Source organism: Balaenoptera borealis (assembly GCF_965194805.1).
Source record: "Balaenoptera borealis genome assembly, chromosome: 9".
NCBI classification, from domain to species: domain Eukaryota; kingdom Metazoa; phylum Chordata; class Mammalia; order Artiodactyla; family Balaenopteridae; genus Balaenoptera; species Balaenoptera borealis.
The window spans coordinates 11,262,469-11,278,497 of NC_138873.1; the positions used below are offsets into that span (position 1 = coordinate 11,262,469).

A 16,029-nucleotide genomic window follows, 5' to 3' on the forward strand; every position below is an offset into this window, starting at 1 on the left:
GTTTTATCTCTACAGAGTTATAAAAGGTACAGACTCCCATAGAATCAGACAACCCAAAAGTGTCTGCTAGACAACACCAAGCATTCTCCAAAGGACATCCAGAAACTTGCTACTCAATTTTTTTCATGTGGAGCTAGTCTAGAGTATATTAATTTTTCAATTCACCATTTTGATAACGCTAATCTTTACAGGTAGAAACATTCAGTGAAGAAACATTGGCTCTCAGGGTTTCCAGAATATTTTGAAACAAAGCCCTTGTGTTTTCCTGTTTTTCAGCTGTACCATCAATACAAAATATACACAGTATTTGTTTAATACCTTGTTTCAGAGAATTCATTTATCATTTTCAGTATTTCACACTCAATAGTTTGTTTTGGTATGTCTTTGCGGAACTAATAATGTTCTGTAAAGCGTTTCTCTTGAGGACTTCTAATTAGTACTATTAACTGAGCACACTTAATAACATCTGCAGATTCATCCATCTGCAATAAAGCCATTTTGCTTTTATAATTTTCTGGATCAAAGTTGTCCCATGTTATATAGTATGTTGACAATGAACCTATAACGGTAAATTCAGTAATGACACCTTTTCTATTTCCTATGCTTCATTGGTTCAAAACATAGTATGTATTGATAATTTCCATGCAGGATGGTAAAAGAAGTGACTCTAAAACTGTCTGAGGCATTCTGTGATCTTTAGCTATTAATTGAACTATCTTGCACTAGTTCTTCTCAAATAAAGCCTTTTACTGATTTGGAGCATGAAGACACTTGTAAAAGTCTAATCCTTTTGTATGCATAAGAGGAATGTTTTCTAGTCAAATGCTAGTGTCATTTATTGTCATCATTGCTTCATTTCATAGTTTTTCCATGTAAATAAGACATTTAGGCTGAGGAAGAAAAGGATTGAGAGGATACAGGACTCCAAATTTAAGTGTCTGCTATATATATATAAAATAGGCTTTTCCTATGAATCTGAACCTTTATCATTTTAATGAGAAAGTTACCCATCATAAAGGAAAGAAATCTATTTGAATGTAAATTTCTTAAAGGAAGCCTAGGGTTTTACAAATTCAGGAAATTGAAATTTCAGAATATATATTTAATGTTATTTGCGCTCCTGAGACTATTTTAAACATTTCATTAACAAATTTAAAAAATAAAGATGTGGTAAGTAAAAACTCATTGCAGATGACTGTTTTCTTCTCTATCCTCACGTGGCAAAAAGCAGAGAGGAAGCAAGCTCTCTCTAGACCCTTATAAGGGCACTAACCCCATTCATAGGGCCTCTACCTTGTTGAATCCTAATTACTTCCCAAAGGCCCCACCTCCTAATACCATCACTTTGGAGGGTAGGGCTTCAACATATGCTTTTAGGGGAGACATAGACATTGCCCATAACATATATCAATTCCCCCAATTTACTCCTTTTTCTTTAATATTTTAAGTTTAAATTATTATTATTTTTCTATAAGTTTATTCTTAAATCTGATCTTTTTATAGTCTCTTGTGCTTTACTCACATTTTCAATTTCTTATTTCTTTAAGAATATTCAACATGTCCATATTATGTTCTGTGTCTGATAATTCCATTATTCTTAATATTTTTGTGTTTGACTCTAATTTCTGTTTTTCCTGATTTTCTCTTTTGGTGCCTTGTTTTGTGTCATATGTTTCCTTCAGTTTTTGCTGCTTATTTTTATTTTTTACTCTGTGCCCAAATATCTGGACTTTAATAATATAATTTCTTTGAGGTTTGTGTTGAAATGAGTTCCTCCAAAATGATTTGTATTTTTGTCAGACAACCTGGGAATCCTACTAGCCTGGAATCACTTTATACTAAATTCTTAGCTTGAGGGTTTCATTCAGATCATCCAAGTATTACAAATTCATGTTGCAAACTCCCACAGGGCTAGCTGTTTACAAATTCTCAGGGCAGATATTCTCCCCCTCAATTCTAAATACAATGTTTGAGTCAATTTTCCTGAAAGTTCTAATGGTATGGAGGTCAGTTTATTTCTAATGTATATTAACATTAAGGATATTGACTTCTGGAGGCACAGAGTTAGGTTGGAAGATTCCTAATAGACGCCTCACTATAGGCAGGTCCTGGACTTTAACTCTTCTCTCCTGAGCCATAGAAACCATAGAAACCAAAGGGACCATATAAACATAGTTCCTTCAACAAGTGCCCTAAAACAAAAGCTGGATTTAGTGTTCACTTACCTTTCCTGATTCTTGTTATCACTTGGTATGTTTGTCAGGGTTCTCCAGAGAAACAGAACCAACAGGATGTGTATGTATAGGGAGTGAGATTTATTTTAAAGAATTGGCTCCCATCATTATGGAGGCTTTTCAAGTCCCAAATCTGCAGGGTAAGCCATCAGGCTGGAGACTCAGAAAAGAGTTGCTGTTCCATTCCAATGGCTTTCTGCTAGCAGCATTACCTCTTCTTTAAGGGAGGGCTATCTTTTTCCATTAAGACCTTCAACTGATTAGTTGAGGCCCACCCACATTATAGAGAGTAATCTGCTTTACTCAAATTCTACTTTTTAAAATGTTAATCTCATCTGAAAAATACCTTCACAGAAACATGTAGAATAATCTTTCACCAAATATCTGGATACCCTGGCCTTACCAATTTGCCATTTAAAATTAACCATGACAATTGCTTTTGAAGTTTGTTTGTTTGTATATTCACCATTTGCTTCCCAGTTCCTCATTACATTAAGAAACTACTTTTTAAAAATAAGTCATCTAGTATTGTTCTTTTGAGGTATATTTTATATACAATAAAACTGCACAGAAATAAAACGCTCTATTTGATTAGTTTTGACAAATGTGTACCTCCATGCAACCTTCACACAAAATAAGATATAAATCATTTCCAATAGAGAAAGTTCCCATTTGCTTTTTTCTAGTCAAATCCAACCCACTATCCAAAGGCAAACATTTCTGATTAATAGCAACATAGATTCATTTTGCCTGTTTTTGGGTTGAAAGTAAATAAATTCACATAACATCTTTTGTGTCTTCTGTTTTTGAGATTAAGTCATATTGTTTATCAGTATCAGTAGTGTATCAGTAGTTCATTGCTTTCATTGTTTAGAAGGATTCCACTGGATGGATAAATCATAAATTGTTTATCCACTTTCTTATTGATTGATATTTAGATTGTATCCAGTTTGGCTGTTACAGTAAAATCAATAAGTATTTTTGTAGAGCTATTTCTTTTTTGTAGAGCTATTTCTTGTGAAAAATATGGTTTCATTTTTCTTGGATAATATTTAAGGTGGAAGTGCTCTTTTATAGGGTAATATATATTTAACTTTATAAGAAACTGTCAGTTTTTCTCCAAAGCGATTATGTCATTGTACACAACCATGAGCAATGTATCAAAGTTCCAGTTGCTCCACATCCTCAACATCTAAAAAAGTTAATTATATTTCTGTATACCATCAAAAAATGGAAAATAAATTAAATACTAATAATAATACCATTTACAGTAGCATAAAAATATCAGTTACTTAAGAATAAAACGAGTGAAAGACTTGCAAAACAACTACAATGAAAACTACAGAGTATTTTTTAGAGAAATCACAGGTCTAAATAAATGAAGAGAGATACCATGTTCATGGATTAAAAGTAACGTTGACCTGGAGAACGTTTAGAATGGCTCATGACAAACAGTTGAACATGAATTCCTGATTGCCCATTCCATGACATCATGTTAGCAGGTTGATATCAACCATGATGGAAATAGTTACACTCTATAAATTAGCAAATACTCTGAATCAGTGGCCTACTCCCTCCCACAGAGTCCATTGTTAAACATTTACCAGCACATCACTGATTGGAAGATTCAATATTTTTAAGGTAACTCTTCTCCAAATTGATCTATAGATTTGTCATAATCCCAATCAAAGCTTATCTGAATTTTTCAAAGAAATTGCAAAGCTAATTCTAACATTTATATGGATCTCAAAGGAACCAAACATTCCAAAACAGCCAAAACATTCTTGAAAAGGAACAATAATATTGAAAAACTCATATTCATTGACTTCAAGACATTATTTTAAAAGTATTTTTATAACATTTTTAATTTATGAAAGGTGGGTAGTAATGCTTCCTGTTTCTTTTCTGATCCTAGTGATTTGAGTCTTCTCTCTTTTTTCTTGGTCAAGCTAGCTAAAGGTTTGTCAATTTTGTTAATTTTTTCAAAGAACCAGATTTTTGGTTCCATTGAATTTCTCTATTTTTCTAATTTTTGTTTTGGTTTTTAGATCCATCAGAGAATTGAGGTCACAGGGAAAACTACTGCCTCAACATGGAGAAACAGGCAAATACAGAGTCACAGCTTACTGGAGCAGAAGACTAGCCTACAGCTAGAGCCAGTAGTATACATCATATCTAGCTTTCAACAAAAAAATTACAAGGCATTCTAAAAGACAAAAACACAGCTTGGAGAGACAGAGCAAATCTTAGAACCACATTAGGATATGGCAGATATTTAGGAATGATCAAAACCAGAATTTAAAATACCTATGATTAATATACTAAAAACTTTAATGGAAAAAGTGCAAAGAACGTGCAAGTAGAAATGAGTAATGTAGGCAGAGAAACGCAAACTCTAAAAAGTAATCAAAGGAAAATGTTAAAAACCAAAAAGAAAAAAAAAAACTGTAACAGAAATAAGGATTGACTTTGATGGGCTTATGAATAGCCTGGACACAGGGTAATAAAATAATAGTGAACTTTGAAGGTATGTCAATAGAAACTTCAAAAACTGAAATGCAGAGAGAAGAAAAGAAAAATATGGAACAGAATACCAAGAACTGTAAGACAATTAAAAAGGTGTAACATACATATAATGGGAGTACCAGAAGGAGAAGAAAGAAAGGAACAGAGTAAAAATATTTAAAGTAATAATGACTGATAATTTTGCAAAATTAATGGCAGACACAAAATCACTTATGCAGGAAGCTCAGATAATACCAAGCAAGTTAAATACCCCAAATTCTACACTTAGTTATATCATATTCAAACTGAAGATATCAAAAACAGAAAGAAAAGTTTGAAAGAAGACTGAGGGCGAGAAAAGAATACCTTACCTATAGAGAGCAAGGATAAAAGTTATATTGGGCATCTTTTTAGAAATCATGTAAGAAGAAGAAAATGGGGTAAAATATTAAAGTACTGAAAGAAAAAAACCCACCAACCTAAAATTCTGTATCTAGTGGAATTACCTTTCAAAACCGAAAGAGAAATAAAGGCACTCTTGGATAAACAAAAGTAAAGGAACCCCATTAAATTAACATCTGGCTTCTCAGAATAAACAATGGAGACTAGAATGTAGTGGGTAACATCTTCAAATGCTCAAAGAAAAACTGCCACTGAGAATCTTATACCCAGTAAAGCTCTCTTTCAAAAATGAAGGTGAAGCAAAGACTTTCATAAATAAACAAAAACTGAGAGAATTTGTGGCTAGCTGACCCGCCTTACAAGAAACACTAAAGGAAGTTCTTCAGAGTGAAAGCAAGTGATCCCAGGTGGTAATTAAAATCCACATAAAAAACCAAATAGCTATATAACTATATATATAAGTGAGACACAATTTCACATATACTATACAGTATTATCAATTATAGTCACCATGCTGTACATTATATCCCCAGGACTTGTTTATTTTATAACTGGAAGTTTGTATCTTTCAATCAACTTCACCCATTTTGTCCCATCCCCGCCCCCATCTCTGGCAACCACCAATCTGTTCTCTCTATCTATGGTGGCTTGTTTTTGAGATAATGGAAAAATATTCTGAGATTGACCATGATGATGAGCACACATGTCTGTAAGTGTTCGAAACCCCATCAAATCGTGTATTTGAAATGGGTGAACTGTATGATATGTGCATTGTATCTCAATAAAGCTCTTTTAGAATAAAAGAAAAGAATACGGTGTCCTCATAGAATGTTAGGGAGTGTTCCTCTTTCTCTGTTTTCTGAGTTTTTCTAATCCTTCCTTGCTCCCTTTTATCCATTCTGATCGCCTGCCTTTTTTAATAAAAATAAATATGATTTATTTGTATTTATTTTTACCATCTGTTTACCCTACTTATTTAGTTTTTTTCCTTTTCCTACCCTCTTTTAATTCTCTTTTGAGATTTTGCTTTGTTTTTTTCCTCATTCTATTTTTTTCTCTCCCAAATACGATGATACACTCTATTTAATTTTAACGTATTTAGTTAACTAAATGCTAAAGTAAAACTGCACAATATCCTCCTTCTCTAGAAATGAACAGTTCTTAGAATGTTTATCACTAGTCCTGTCCTGAAGATGTGTATGAAATTGTTTGGTGTTTTAATGCTATATTTTATCCGATTTTTAAACCGCACCTATTTAAGTTACTATTTTTTGTTTCATGGCATCAGTGTTTACATTTACAGGTATGTTTTCATTAATTTCATTCACAGTGCCATCTTTTATCTCTGGTCTGCTCTCTGCTTTCATTTTGCCTCTTCTTGAAGTATGTCCTTTAAAAGTTTCTTTGGTAAAGGTGTTTTGGTGGTGAACTCTCTGTTCTTGCTGATCTGAAAATGTATCTCATCCTTGCTCTTAAAAAGTTTTTCTGAATATAAAATTCTAGACTGATAGTTATTGTCTGTCTGCACTTTGAAGGTACTGATTTCCTCTATTAACTTCCAGTGTTACTGTTAAGTCACCTGTTTTTCAGTTTAATAATTACATTTTTGAGTGCGAATTTTCAAAAAATATAGCTGCTTTCAATATCATCTCTTTATCTTTGGTAGTCTATATTTTCACTTTAGTATACATGGAGAGATCTATTTCTTTTTATTTATCCTGTTTGAAATTCATTAAATTTCCTGAAATTGAGGATTTATCTTTGAATAATTTTTGAAAACTATTAGCTATGATACATTTTAACATTATTTCTCCCTCTCATTCTTTCAAATTCTCTTTTTCTTTGGAAATGCCCATTAAGTGATTGCTGGACATTTTTACCTTCCAGGTCTCTTAAACTCTTTTTTCATGCTTTCCGTCTCTGTCTCTCTGCTGCATTCTGGATAATTTCTTCATACATGTTAATATAATTCACTAATTCTCTTCAGCTCTATGCAATCTGCTATTAAACCTTTCCTCTGGATTTTATTGTTTAATGCTTATACATTTTTTAATTCTAATAGTTTCTTTTCTTAGTGTCCCTATCAGTTTTAAGAGCATCTATTTTATAGTTACTATTACTGTCCCTGTGGATACTCACCCAGTCATTTTTCCCCTTGCATCAGCACAACTTTATAAACAATGGCACACATTGCACTGGAAACTCCCAGTCCCCTTAGCCTGCCTCGCATTGTCTCTGGCCTTTGTGTGATTCCTGGTTGAGCTGCCTAGAGAAGGCTGTCTCTGGAAACTTCCAAACTTGGACAAGGAGGCCATACGACATGGAAAATCTAATTTAGAGACAAGGCTGCTGGACTCAAGAGTCCTCTGGGAAAGTCTGTGAACTTTAGCAAATGCATGAGCAGACACAAGGAAGAAGGGCTTGTTTCAGTCTGATAGACAGATAAATCCCGTATTGGACTGAAAGATCCATCTCGTACCCTTGTGGGAAGCTAGGGAAGTAAAAACATAGCAGGGCAGTATAACAGGATCCCTTAAACCAAAGCTTATGTGCCTGGTGTGTGGAAGCACCTGAGAACTAGAAGCTCAGAAGGTTCCCAGGATAAATCACATCTTTATCCATGTATAGCATACATTCTTTCATTAGATATTACCGATTATTTTTTTATGGAGTTTCAGAATACTTGGTCCATCATATTGGTCAAATACCAAACTCTTAAACATCTTTTGTAGGCACGATTCAGACACCAATCCACTCTGTCTTTCAAAACACAGAGGATAAAATAAAAATCCAGCCTGCAAAGTGATCTTCTTGAAACCTCTCTCATTCAGCTTCAAGTGAGAGGGAAGCAAGTCCTATATCTTCCCCGTGGAGGTAGGGAGAAAAAATAACACAGCAGCCCCAAAACTTTTCCTTGTCTTTAACCTTTTAATAACCTTGAGTCTAAGGATTGCATAACTACTTGGCAATTCTGCATATGTGAATATGAGAATATTTGCCCTCTCTCTCTCTCCATATATCTATCTATCTATCTATCTATCTATCTATCTATCTATCATCTATCTATCTATATATATATCTATATATATATAGGTTTGGGTTTCTTTATTTCTTTAAAAAAAATCTTTTGAAATATCAGCCAAAACTGAGGAAGAAACAGTCTCGTTTTTAAAACTCTATGGTCTCTGAATGTTTATATTTCAATCATATACCTGTAACTTTCAAACAGTGTATTCCCTACATCAAAAACTTTAACTATATTATTTCATTCGAAACATAATAGATGTACAAAAAATAGAGTTTTAAAAGAATGATACAAAACAAATATGAATAGAAATTCTCATTTTTCTTTCTCTATGCCGATTTATTATTTTGTACCTCTTACTTTGGAGATCAGAACTCTGAAAAATAATAAGGGTTTGACTCAATTTATACATTACCAAAGCTACAAAAATTTTGAAAACATTTAAAAACTGCCATGGGCTTTTTCAAGTGATAATTGATAACAAGAATTAACTTTCTCCATTGCGATTCCAGAGAGAGGACATAAAATAAAACCCCCGTAGTGATACAGCTGCAGGCTTATTTGGAATCCCACACAAGATGTACTTTCTAGTTATCCACTACCTCTTCAACAGACTCTCAAAGAAATTGTTAAATATGATTGTTTTTCATGGTTTGAGACTTTTTAAAAATGACACAGCATGGGCTGGTAGATGCTTCAGTATTTGTTGCTGGTATATTTCTGAGCTCTGTGATAACAGCTTCATGCTCCAAAAGTTATATCAATGAAAAAAACTGCACTCTTATGATCATATATGGGAACTGCCGTCATGGCTGCCTAAAACCATAAAATGGCTTTTCTTAAGAAAGGATTCTGGTCCAGAAAGAAATTTGACAATAAAGATTGTTCACTGGTTCTTGTTTAGCCAAAGCTATGTGGTTACAGATATTGTCAAAGTTGCTAATTTTATAGACCAGGAGAGATTATTAGCAATTGATTTGTGCTGAAATGTCCTGTTTCCTATAAATACCTGTCTTAGTCTGTTCAAGCTGCTATAACAAAATGCTACAGACTGAGTAGTTTATAAACAACTGAAATTTATTTCTCATAGTTCTGGAGCTGGAAGTCTCAGATCAGGGTGCCAGCAAGGTCAGGTGAGGGCCCTCTTCCGGGTTGCAAACTCGCGACTTCTCTCTGTGTCCTCACATGGCAGAAGGATCTAGGGAGCTCTCTGGGGACCCTTTTATAAAGGTACTAATCCCATACATGTGGGCCCCACCCTCATGACTTAAGCACTTCCCAAAGCCCCTACCTCCAAATACTATCACACTGGGCATGTAAATTTCAACATATAAATTTTGGGGGAACAAAAACATTCAGACCACAGCAGTATCCTTTTTGGGAAAAGTAGACTTGAGACTTAAAGGGAAATGTCTGGGGTTAGATCAGTTTTGTAGACCCTTCCCTTTATTTTTTTCCTTTCTCTTTTTAAAGGATAGCAGAGTAAACCCTATCTAAATGACACCAGTGAATGGCCTGAGGGCCAAAATACTCCTCTTTCCTGCTATTTTTATGTCATCTAAATTTTACACAAAAAACTTAGTTATGGAAATCAATGGTCCCTCCTCTCTGACTCCTAATTTGATCTAAAGTTTCCAGTGTGTGTTAAGTTTTAGTTTAGTCTTAAAGTATTTGTTTTTGACATCTCTAGTGGGGTTAAGAGCTAAAAGTTGTGCACTTGCTCTATGGGCCTTAAATAATATTTGGCTGAATGCCTATAGATTCCAGTAGAATATTTCCAATAGATTTCAGCAACTTAAGGCACACTTTACTGTTAAATAATAATGACTTCTTTGCCATGAAGTGCTTGACTAATACTAGTTAAGACTGGATAAATCATCTATCACCTTGTGAGAAAGATCATTATCTTCATGTTTTAAATAAGAAAACTGAGGTGGAGGATTTAGGGGATTTGCCAAAAGTAGCATTCTAAGTTAAAAATAGAATCTCAACATTTTCCAGTCCACTGCTTTAAATCACTGGTTTCCTTTAGAGTCATTTTTATAATTCTGTATATTATTTCCTCCCCCCCTCCTTTTTCTTAAGGAGAAAGACATATGTTTTTAAAGGAACACATTATATTCTTAAATTTTTCATACCTTGGAATGCATAGGTGATTTAGTCAGTGAGGGTTGAAGGTTTTGAAATTAACCTAATCACTCTGGAATAAAAGCCAGCAGTTACGATTCAACTCAGATATAGACAATGGACATTTGATTTTAAAGCCATACTCCTTTGCAGCTACTTTCTCATTTCTCCCTTTAGGGTGATTTGTGCAAAAAGGCAGGGAAAATCATCATTATCATTACATTGTTTATGCCCTAATTCCTTTTGAGAAAACTTCCTTCATCCCCACCTACCTCTCTATGGGTCATTTGAGGCATGTCCAAATTGGAGGAGCTGCACACATTTTTCCATAGTAGGTAATTCGGCTGAAGGGTGGGCTGAGCCCACCCCATGGGGCTCACTTTCTTTCTGGTTCAGCCAAGTCCCAGATGAGCACCTGTACCTCTCAGCAGATAGTGCTTTTTTCGTGGATGGGAGCTCAGGAAGACACAGCTCAGGGCTATAGACTCAGCTGATCATAAAAAAGATCAAGAAAAAGAGACTGAATTGGATAAATCCAGGAAAGAATTTAAACTGAAACATAAAAAATAAACCATATTACTATAGAAAAGAAAGTAGGAGTTTACTTCTTCAGCCTTTTATCACTATTGTGAATATATGCTTTTCACTCTAGTTTTGTAACCTAGTACAGAAAGTTGGCTGAAAATGAAAGCCTCCTTTTTTTTTTTTTTTTTTAATCAGTTACTGATTTTGAGGAAGGGTGCAAAAATAGAGGAGAAAAGTAATTGATACACTGCGGTGAATGTTTGGACACTTATACACGTTACACATTCCTATATGTAGTTCTGAGATGTTGTGGGTGATACATAGAATTGTAGCAAATGGTTCCTGTTCTGAAAGAGTTGGAGAAAACAAAATATATACATACATAGATTATGTAAGATTTAAACAAAGTCTATGGTCACCCTTTGAATTGCTAGAGTACAAAGTAAAAGCCTTTGGGAAAATTTGGTATTTGAAACTTCATTATAGAAATGTTATTAAAAGTACTGTCTTGATATCCAGGTCTGTTGATAAATCATTTAATTCCTGATCAAACGCTGTTTTGTATATTTCCACTAAGTACATAGGAAACAAGATGCAATGAAATCAGCTGTCTTTTAAGCATTGTGACAATATTTTTAAAAAGCAAAACATTTAAAACAGACATACTATCTAGACATCAGACCCACAAGGCAAACCAGTTCTTTCTGACCTCCTCCCACTGCCATTTCTGAAGAGGGATAGATTCATCCAGCCTTAACTGACATCAGTCAAGCATTTCATGCCATGAAAAAGGGCTCACTTTTATTTAATTTAAAAAGCATGTTCAAAATTTGCTTAATTCCAGTGGAAATATATTGCCAATATCTACAGGCATTTGATTAAGTATTATGTAGTGAATACATGGGTTTTTGGCATTTAATCCCCTCTACCAATGGCAAAAAGTAATCACCTTAAGAGTAAACTAAAACTGGTTCACAAGATCGGTAGAGCCGGGTTGCCACTCTTCCATTGAGAGATGAATCAACGTGGGTAGCAGGAGAACCTGTGTTCCCTGCAACCGTTTGACCAGAAAGGGAAGAAGGAAACAAAGAGACATGAACAAAATTCCATTCCCACAGAACAGGCTGTAAAGGATGGAGAGCTCTTAGATGGAGTCTTGATAGAGGCAAACCTAGAGGCATAGAGAGAAGTTTGCACAGGGCTGCTCCACAGGACAAGCACACTAGTGTACCCCTCTGCTGTATCCTTTCAACAGACTATTTTAAATGCTGCAGCATCATCTGCCTCCTGACTCTCTTTAGCATATTCTCACCTCTTCAGCCTTTTATTGGCTGCTGATGGGTAGATGCCAAGATGGCAGTTAAGTGCATACAGTTTGTAGCGGTCAGTCAGGTACAGGATGCTGGAGAAACGCTGTGAAGCGGAGTCGAGCAAGACTCAACAGTTAAAGCCCACTCTCAAGACATAGACCCAGGCAGTAACTTTCTTTGCAACAACAAGCAGACCGTGAACATAGCGTTAGAACTTTGGTGTAGATCTCAAGGCTTCCCTGTAAGTACCACTGTGGGTTTCTCAGATGGTCCATATAGCTCTACTACAGTCCTTACAATCGTAGTCTTTTCATTAATATTTTTGGTTCATATTTTTAAAAATCATGTTTTCAAGGTAGTTCATTGTTTTAGAATATACCCCAAAGAATCTTTGTGAATGAGTATCTACAATATTTCTAAGTGTGGTCCTGCTCTCCAAACCACAAGAAGCTGTTATTAGGTCAATTTCTACAAGTCAAATATATCAGAATGTGGCATATCTGACACCTTGCAACAGTCTCTCTATCAGATGGTCAGGCCAAGTCGGCTTTAATATTTGAAGTATATTGACTTAAGTCTTAATTTCTTGCTTTGACCAATATTTTCTCTATTGCTGAGCCATGACTCAATTAGAAGGAAGTCAAATTTTGGGTCAGGTCTACAAAGGATCAAAATGATAAGCAAACTTTCTTTTTTTGTTGCTTCTTCAGGTCAGAAAAAGAACTACATCATGCACAGTTGCCTCCTGTGGGAAAAAAAGAGCAAGGTTGGGTGACCTTCTCCCTCAGTCTCCCTCACTCCTTTCCCCTACAGCTCTCATTCCTGCTCCCCTGCCCCACTTTCTGAAGGTGAGTCTACCTCTGTCTTAGCTTGGGCTACCATAACAATGTACCATAGGCTGGTGGCTTCACCAACAGCAATTTGTTTCTCAGAGTTTTGGAGGGTGGGAAGTCCAAGATCAAGGTGCTGGCAAGGTGGGTTTCATTCTGAAGTCTCTTCTCTTGGCTGGCAGGCTGCTGCCACCTCACTGTGTGACCACATGACTGCTCCTTTGTGCATGTGCACCAGGCAGGTGTGGGGGTGGGGCAAGCTCTCTGGTTCTCTGGTGTTTCTTCTTATAAGGGCACTAATCCCATCAGAATAGCACCTCCCGTGACCTCATCTAACCTTAATTTCTTCCCACAGATCCCATCCCCAAATACCATCACATTAGGGCTTAGGGTTTCAACATACAGATTTGGGGGAGACACAGACATTCATTTCCTATTGGCCTCTTAATAGAAGAACCAGTGACTTTTTTTTTCTCACTGGTTAAAGACAATTATTTCCTATGAGTTTGTGCCATTCAACAGTACATACAAATGAAACCTCAAACACTATTTGTTTATCGCTAGTAAACTAATTAAATGAAGAAAATCTACTATAACCTCTTAAACTATACTGACCACAAGACCCATCACAAGTAGAATTGGATAATTCTAAATAATGTGCAGGTGACATAAAGATAGATGTCAACTCTATCGGGTGAAAAAATGAACTAAAAGAGTATATATGTTCTAAAATCAGAAAATAAGTACTACCCTTTTTGTATCACCTTCCTTTGAAGTAGGCAATTGGTACCAGGTCTTCTTGTGTCTGCCATACTGCAAAATACTTCAGGGTATGTTAGAGATGTCTCAGTGTGCCATCAGTATTCTTAGAGTAGATCATCAAATTTTCCATGTAAGAAACTTTCAATTTTATTCATTATTGTAATTTGTTACACACATAATATGGGCTATTGTAGGATTATTTGAAAATATGAATAAGAACCACAAGCCGACTAGCCAAAGATATCCATCCATTATTACCATTTTACCATTTATACATATCCTCTCTCTCTCTCTCCATACAGAGACACACATATGTAGACACATACATATGTGTATATTATGTAATTTGCACACACATATTTAAGAGAAATATAATAATACTCTACATACAGTGCTATAACCTGTTACTCTCACTTATTGATATGTCATAGTCTTTCAGATCAAGTTTTTATTATAACTTTATGTAACACTGCAGGACAGTTAGACTGTTGTGACTTATCTTTAATATAACAAAGTTGTGATGAACACACTTCTTCATGTATATTTGCACAATTAAACAACTATTCTTAGAATAAATACCTAGAAGCCAACTTGCTAGGATAGAAGAAATAAACAAAAATTGGTTTGATAAATATTGCAAAATTCCTCTGAAACAAATTTAAGGTTTGTATTCCTATAGCAATGCATGCAAATTTATATTTTCCCACATGCATAACAATACATATTATGTAAAATTTACTTTTTTTGTTTGCCAATCAAGAGAAAAAAACTTATGCAATTTATGTTATTTTGATTACTAGTGAGGCTTAATATTTATATGTTTATTGATTATTTCAATTTCTCATTCTCTAGAATTATCTTTTCATGCCTTTTATTGCCATTTTCCTCTTGGAATAGTTGTTTTATTGGTTTATGTGATATATTTGTATGTTATTGATTTTATTCTTTTGTCATTAAAAAATGTTTTATTACAGAAGTCTTGAAACAAATACAAAAGTGAAAGGAATACTTGGTTAGTGAGAAATGATGTATTTTGCAAATATTTCCCCCCATTTTGAGTTTATTTATGAATTTGTTTTAAAATTTAATTTAATTTAATTTTTTGTGTGTTGAGAGCCCAATTTAGTATTTGATGACTTTTATTTTCCTTATGCTACTTTTGGAGTCTATGGTGTACCATCAGCTCTTTGGAGAATATTAACGTGTGATATTCAATTTTTAAAAGGAAATCTGTTTATCATTTTACATTAGCGCTAAGTAATGGAGACAGCGCTGACTCACCTGAGGTCTCTAAACTCACTACACTATTTGTCGGTGCTACAGAGGTTTCTTTCTTCCTTTTGGAAAATGTTTCTTTTTAAATACTGAATTGACCTGTGTTTCGAAAATATAAGCATCTAATCCCTTTCTCTGAGTCGGATACATAAGAAGTACTTAAAATTATACAACCCTACTTAGGGCATTCTAAAATACACTGAGAGAAGAGATCTTTGTTATCTAAAGATATAAAAACAGTATCTAAGCAAAGTGAAGCTCAGCAGGCAATTAAAGAAAATGATTGCTAGAATGAAATGCTTTAAATTGCATGTTTAAAAGACCTAGGAATCCTGATATATGTACTTCCTGCTTCTCTCCCATTATATTGTGGAAAAAGTTCAGAGTTTTATAAGTCGAGAAATACACGAACAGATGTGTTTACTGAAATGTTTGAGTGGATAGCTCTTATTAGCTCTGGCACTGAGTTTCCTCCTTTATGCTATTAATTGCCTTTTCCTATATATATGGATTACTAGATTTTTAAAATCATGATTTTTTCTTAAAAAATGACATTTCTTATTTAGATTGATACTAATGGGAATTTTATTATAAAACCATATTCTTTAAAATTTGACACATAGAAAAGTTGTTGCACAACTTTTCTCACTATTTTGGTAGTCTTTTGAAGTAGAGAATCAGAAATATTATGTAAAAGAGTAAAGAACATTTTTTCAAATAAATGAACATGTTACCTCCCAAAAATCAAATATAAATTATTTCCAGAATTTGTTTGTTCCCCTCATCCTCCCTTAAAATAAAAGAGGAGAGATAAAACAAACTTAATGACTCAAAATTTATCCTTTATACTGCTTTTCCATGTAGCTAAGTGTTGGATAGACAGCTGACAGAAACTGGCTCAAAAGTGATGCGTGAAAACTCAGAATTACAACCTGAAATGTTAAACCAGTGGAAAGACTTCATATGCATCCACTATTTTTTTTAATTGGGGTATAGTTGTTTTACAATGTTGTGTTAGTTTCTACTGTACAGCG

General features: G+C 34.4%; 1 long non-coding RNA gene across 2 annotated transcripts in view; it reads left to right on the forward strand.

Moving 5' to 3' along the window:
* Positions 1 to 16,029, forward strand: part of LOC309634501 — a 61,220-nt gene that overhangs the window by 26,881 nt on the left and 18,310 nt on the right. Inside the window, exon 3 of one of the 2 annotated variants that reach the window (XR_014248150.1) lies at positions 12,839 to 12,894. This is a non-coding gene — a long non-coding RNA (uncharacterized lncRNA). Of the gene's footprint in view, positions 1 to 12,838; positions 12,977 to 16,029 lie in introns of both variants that reach the window. The other variant, XR_014248151.1, reaches the window with a different exon arrangement.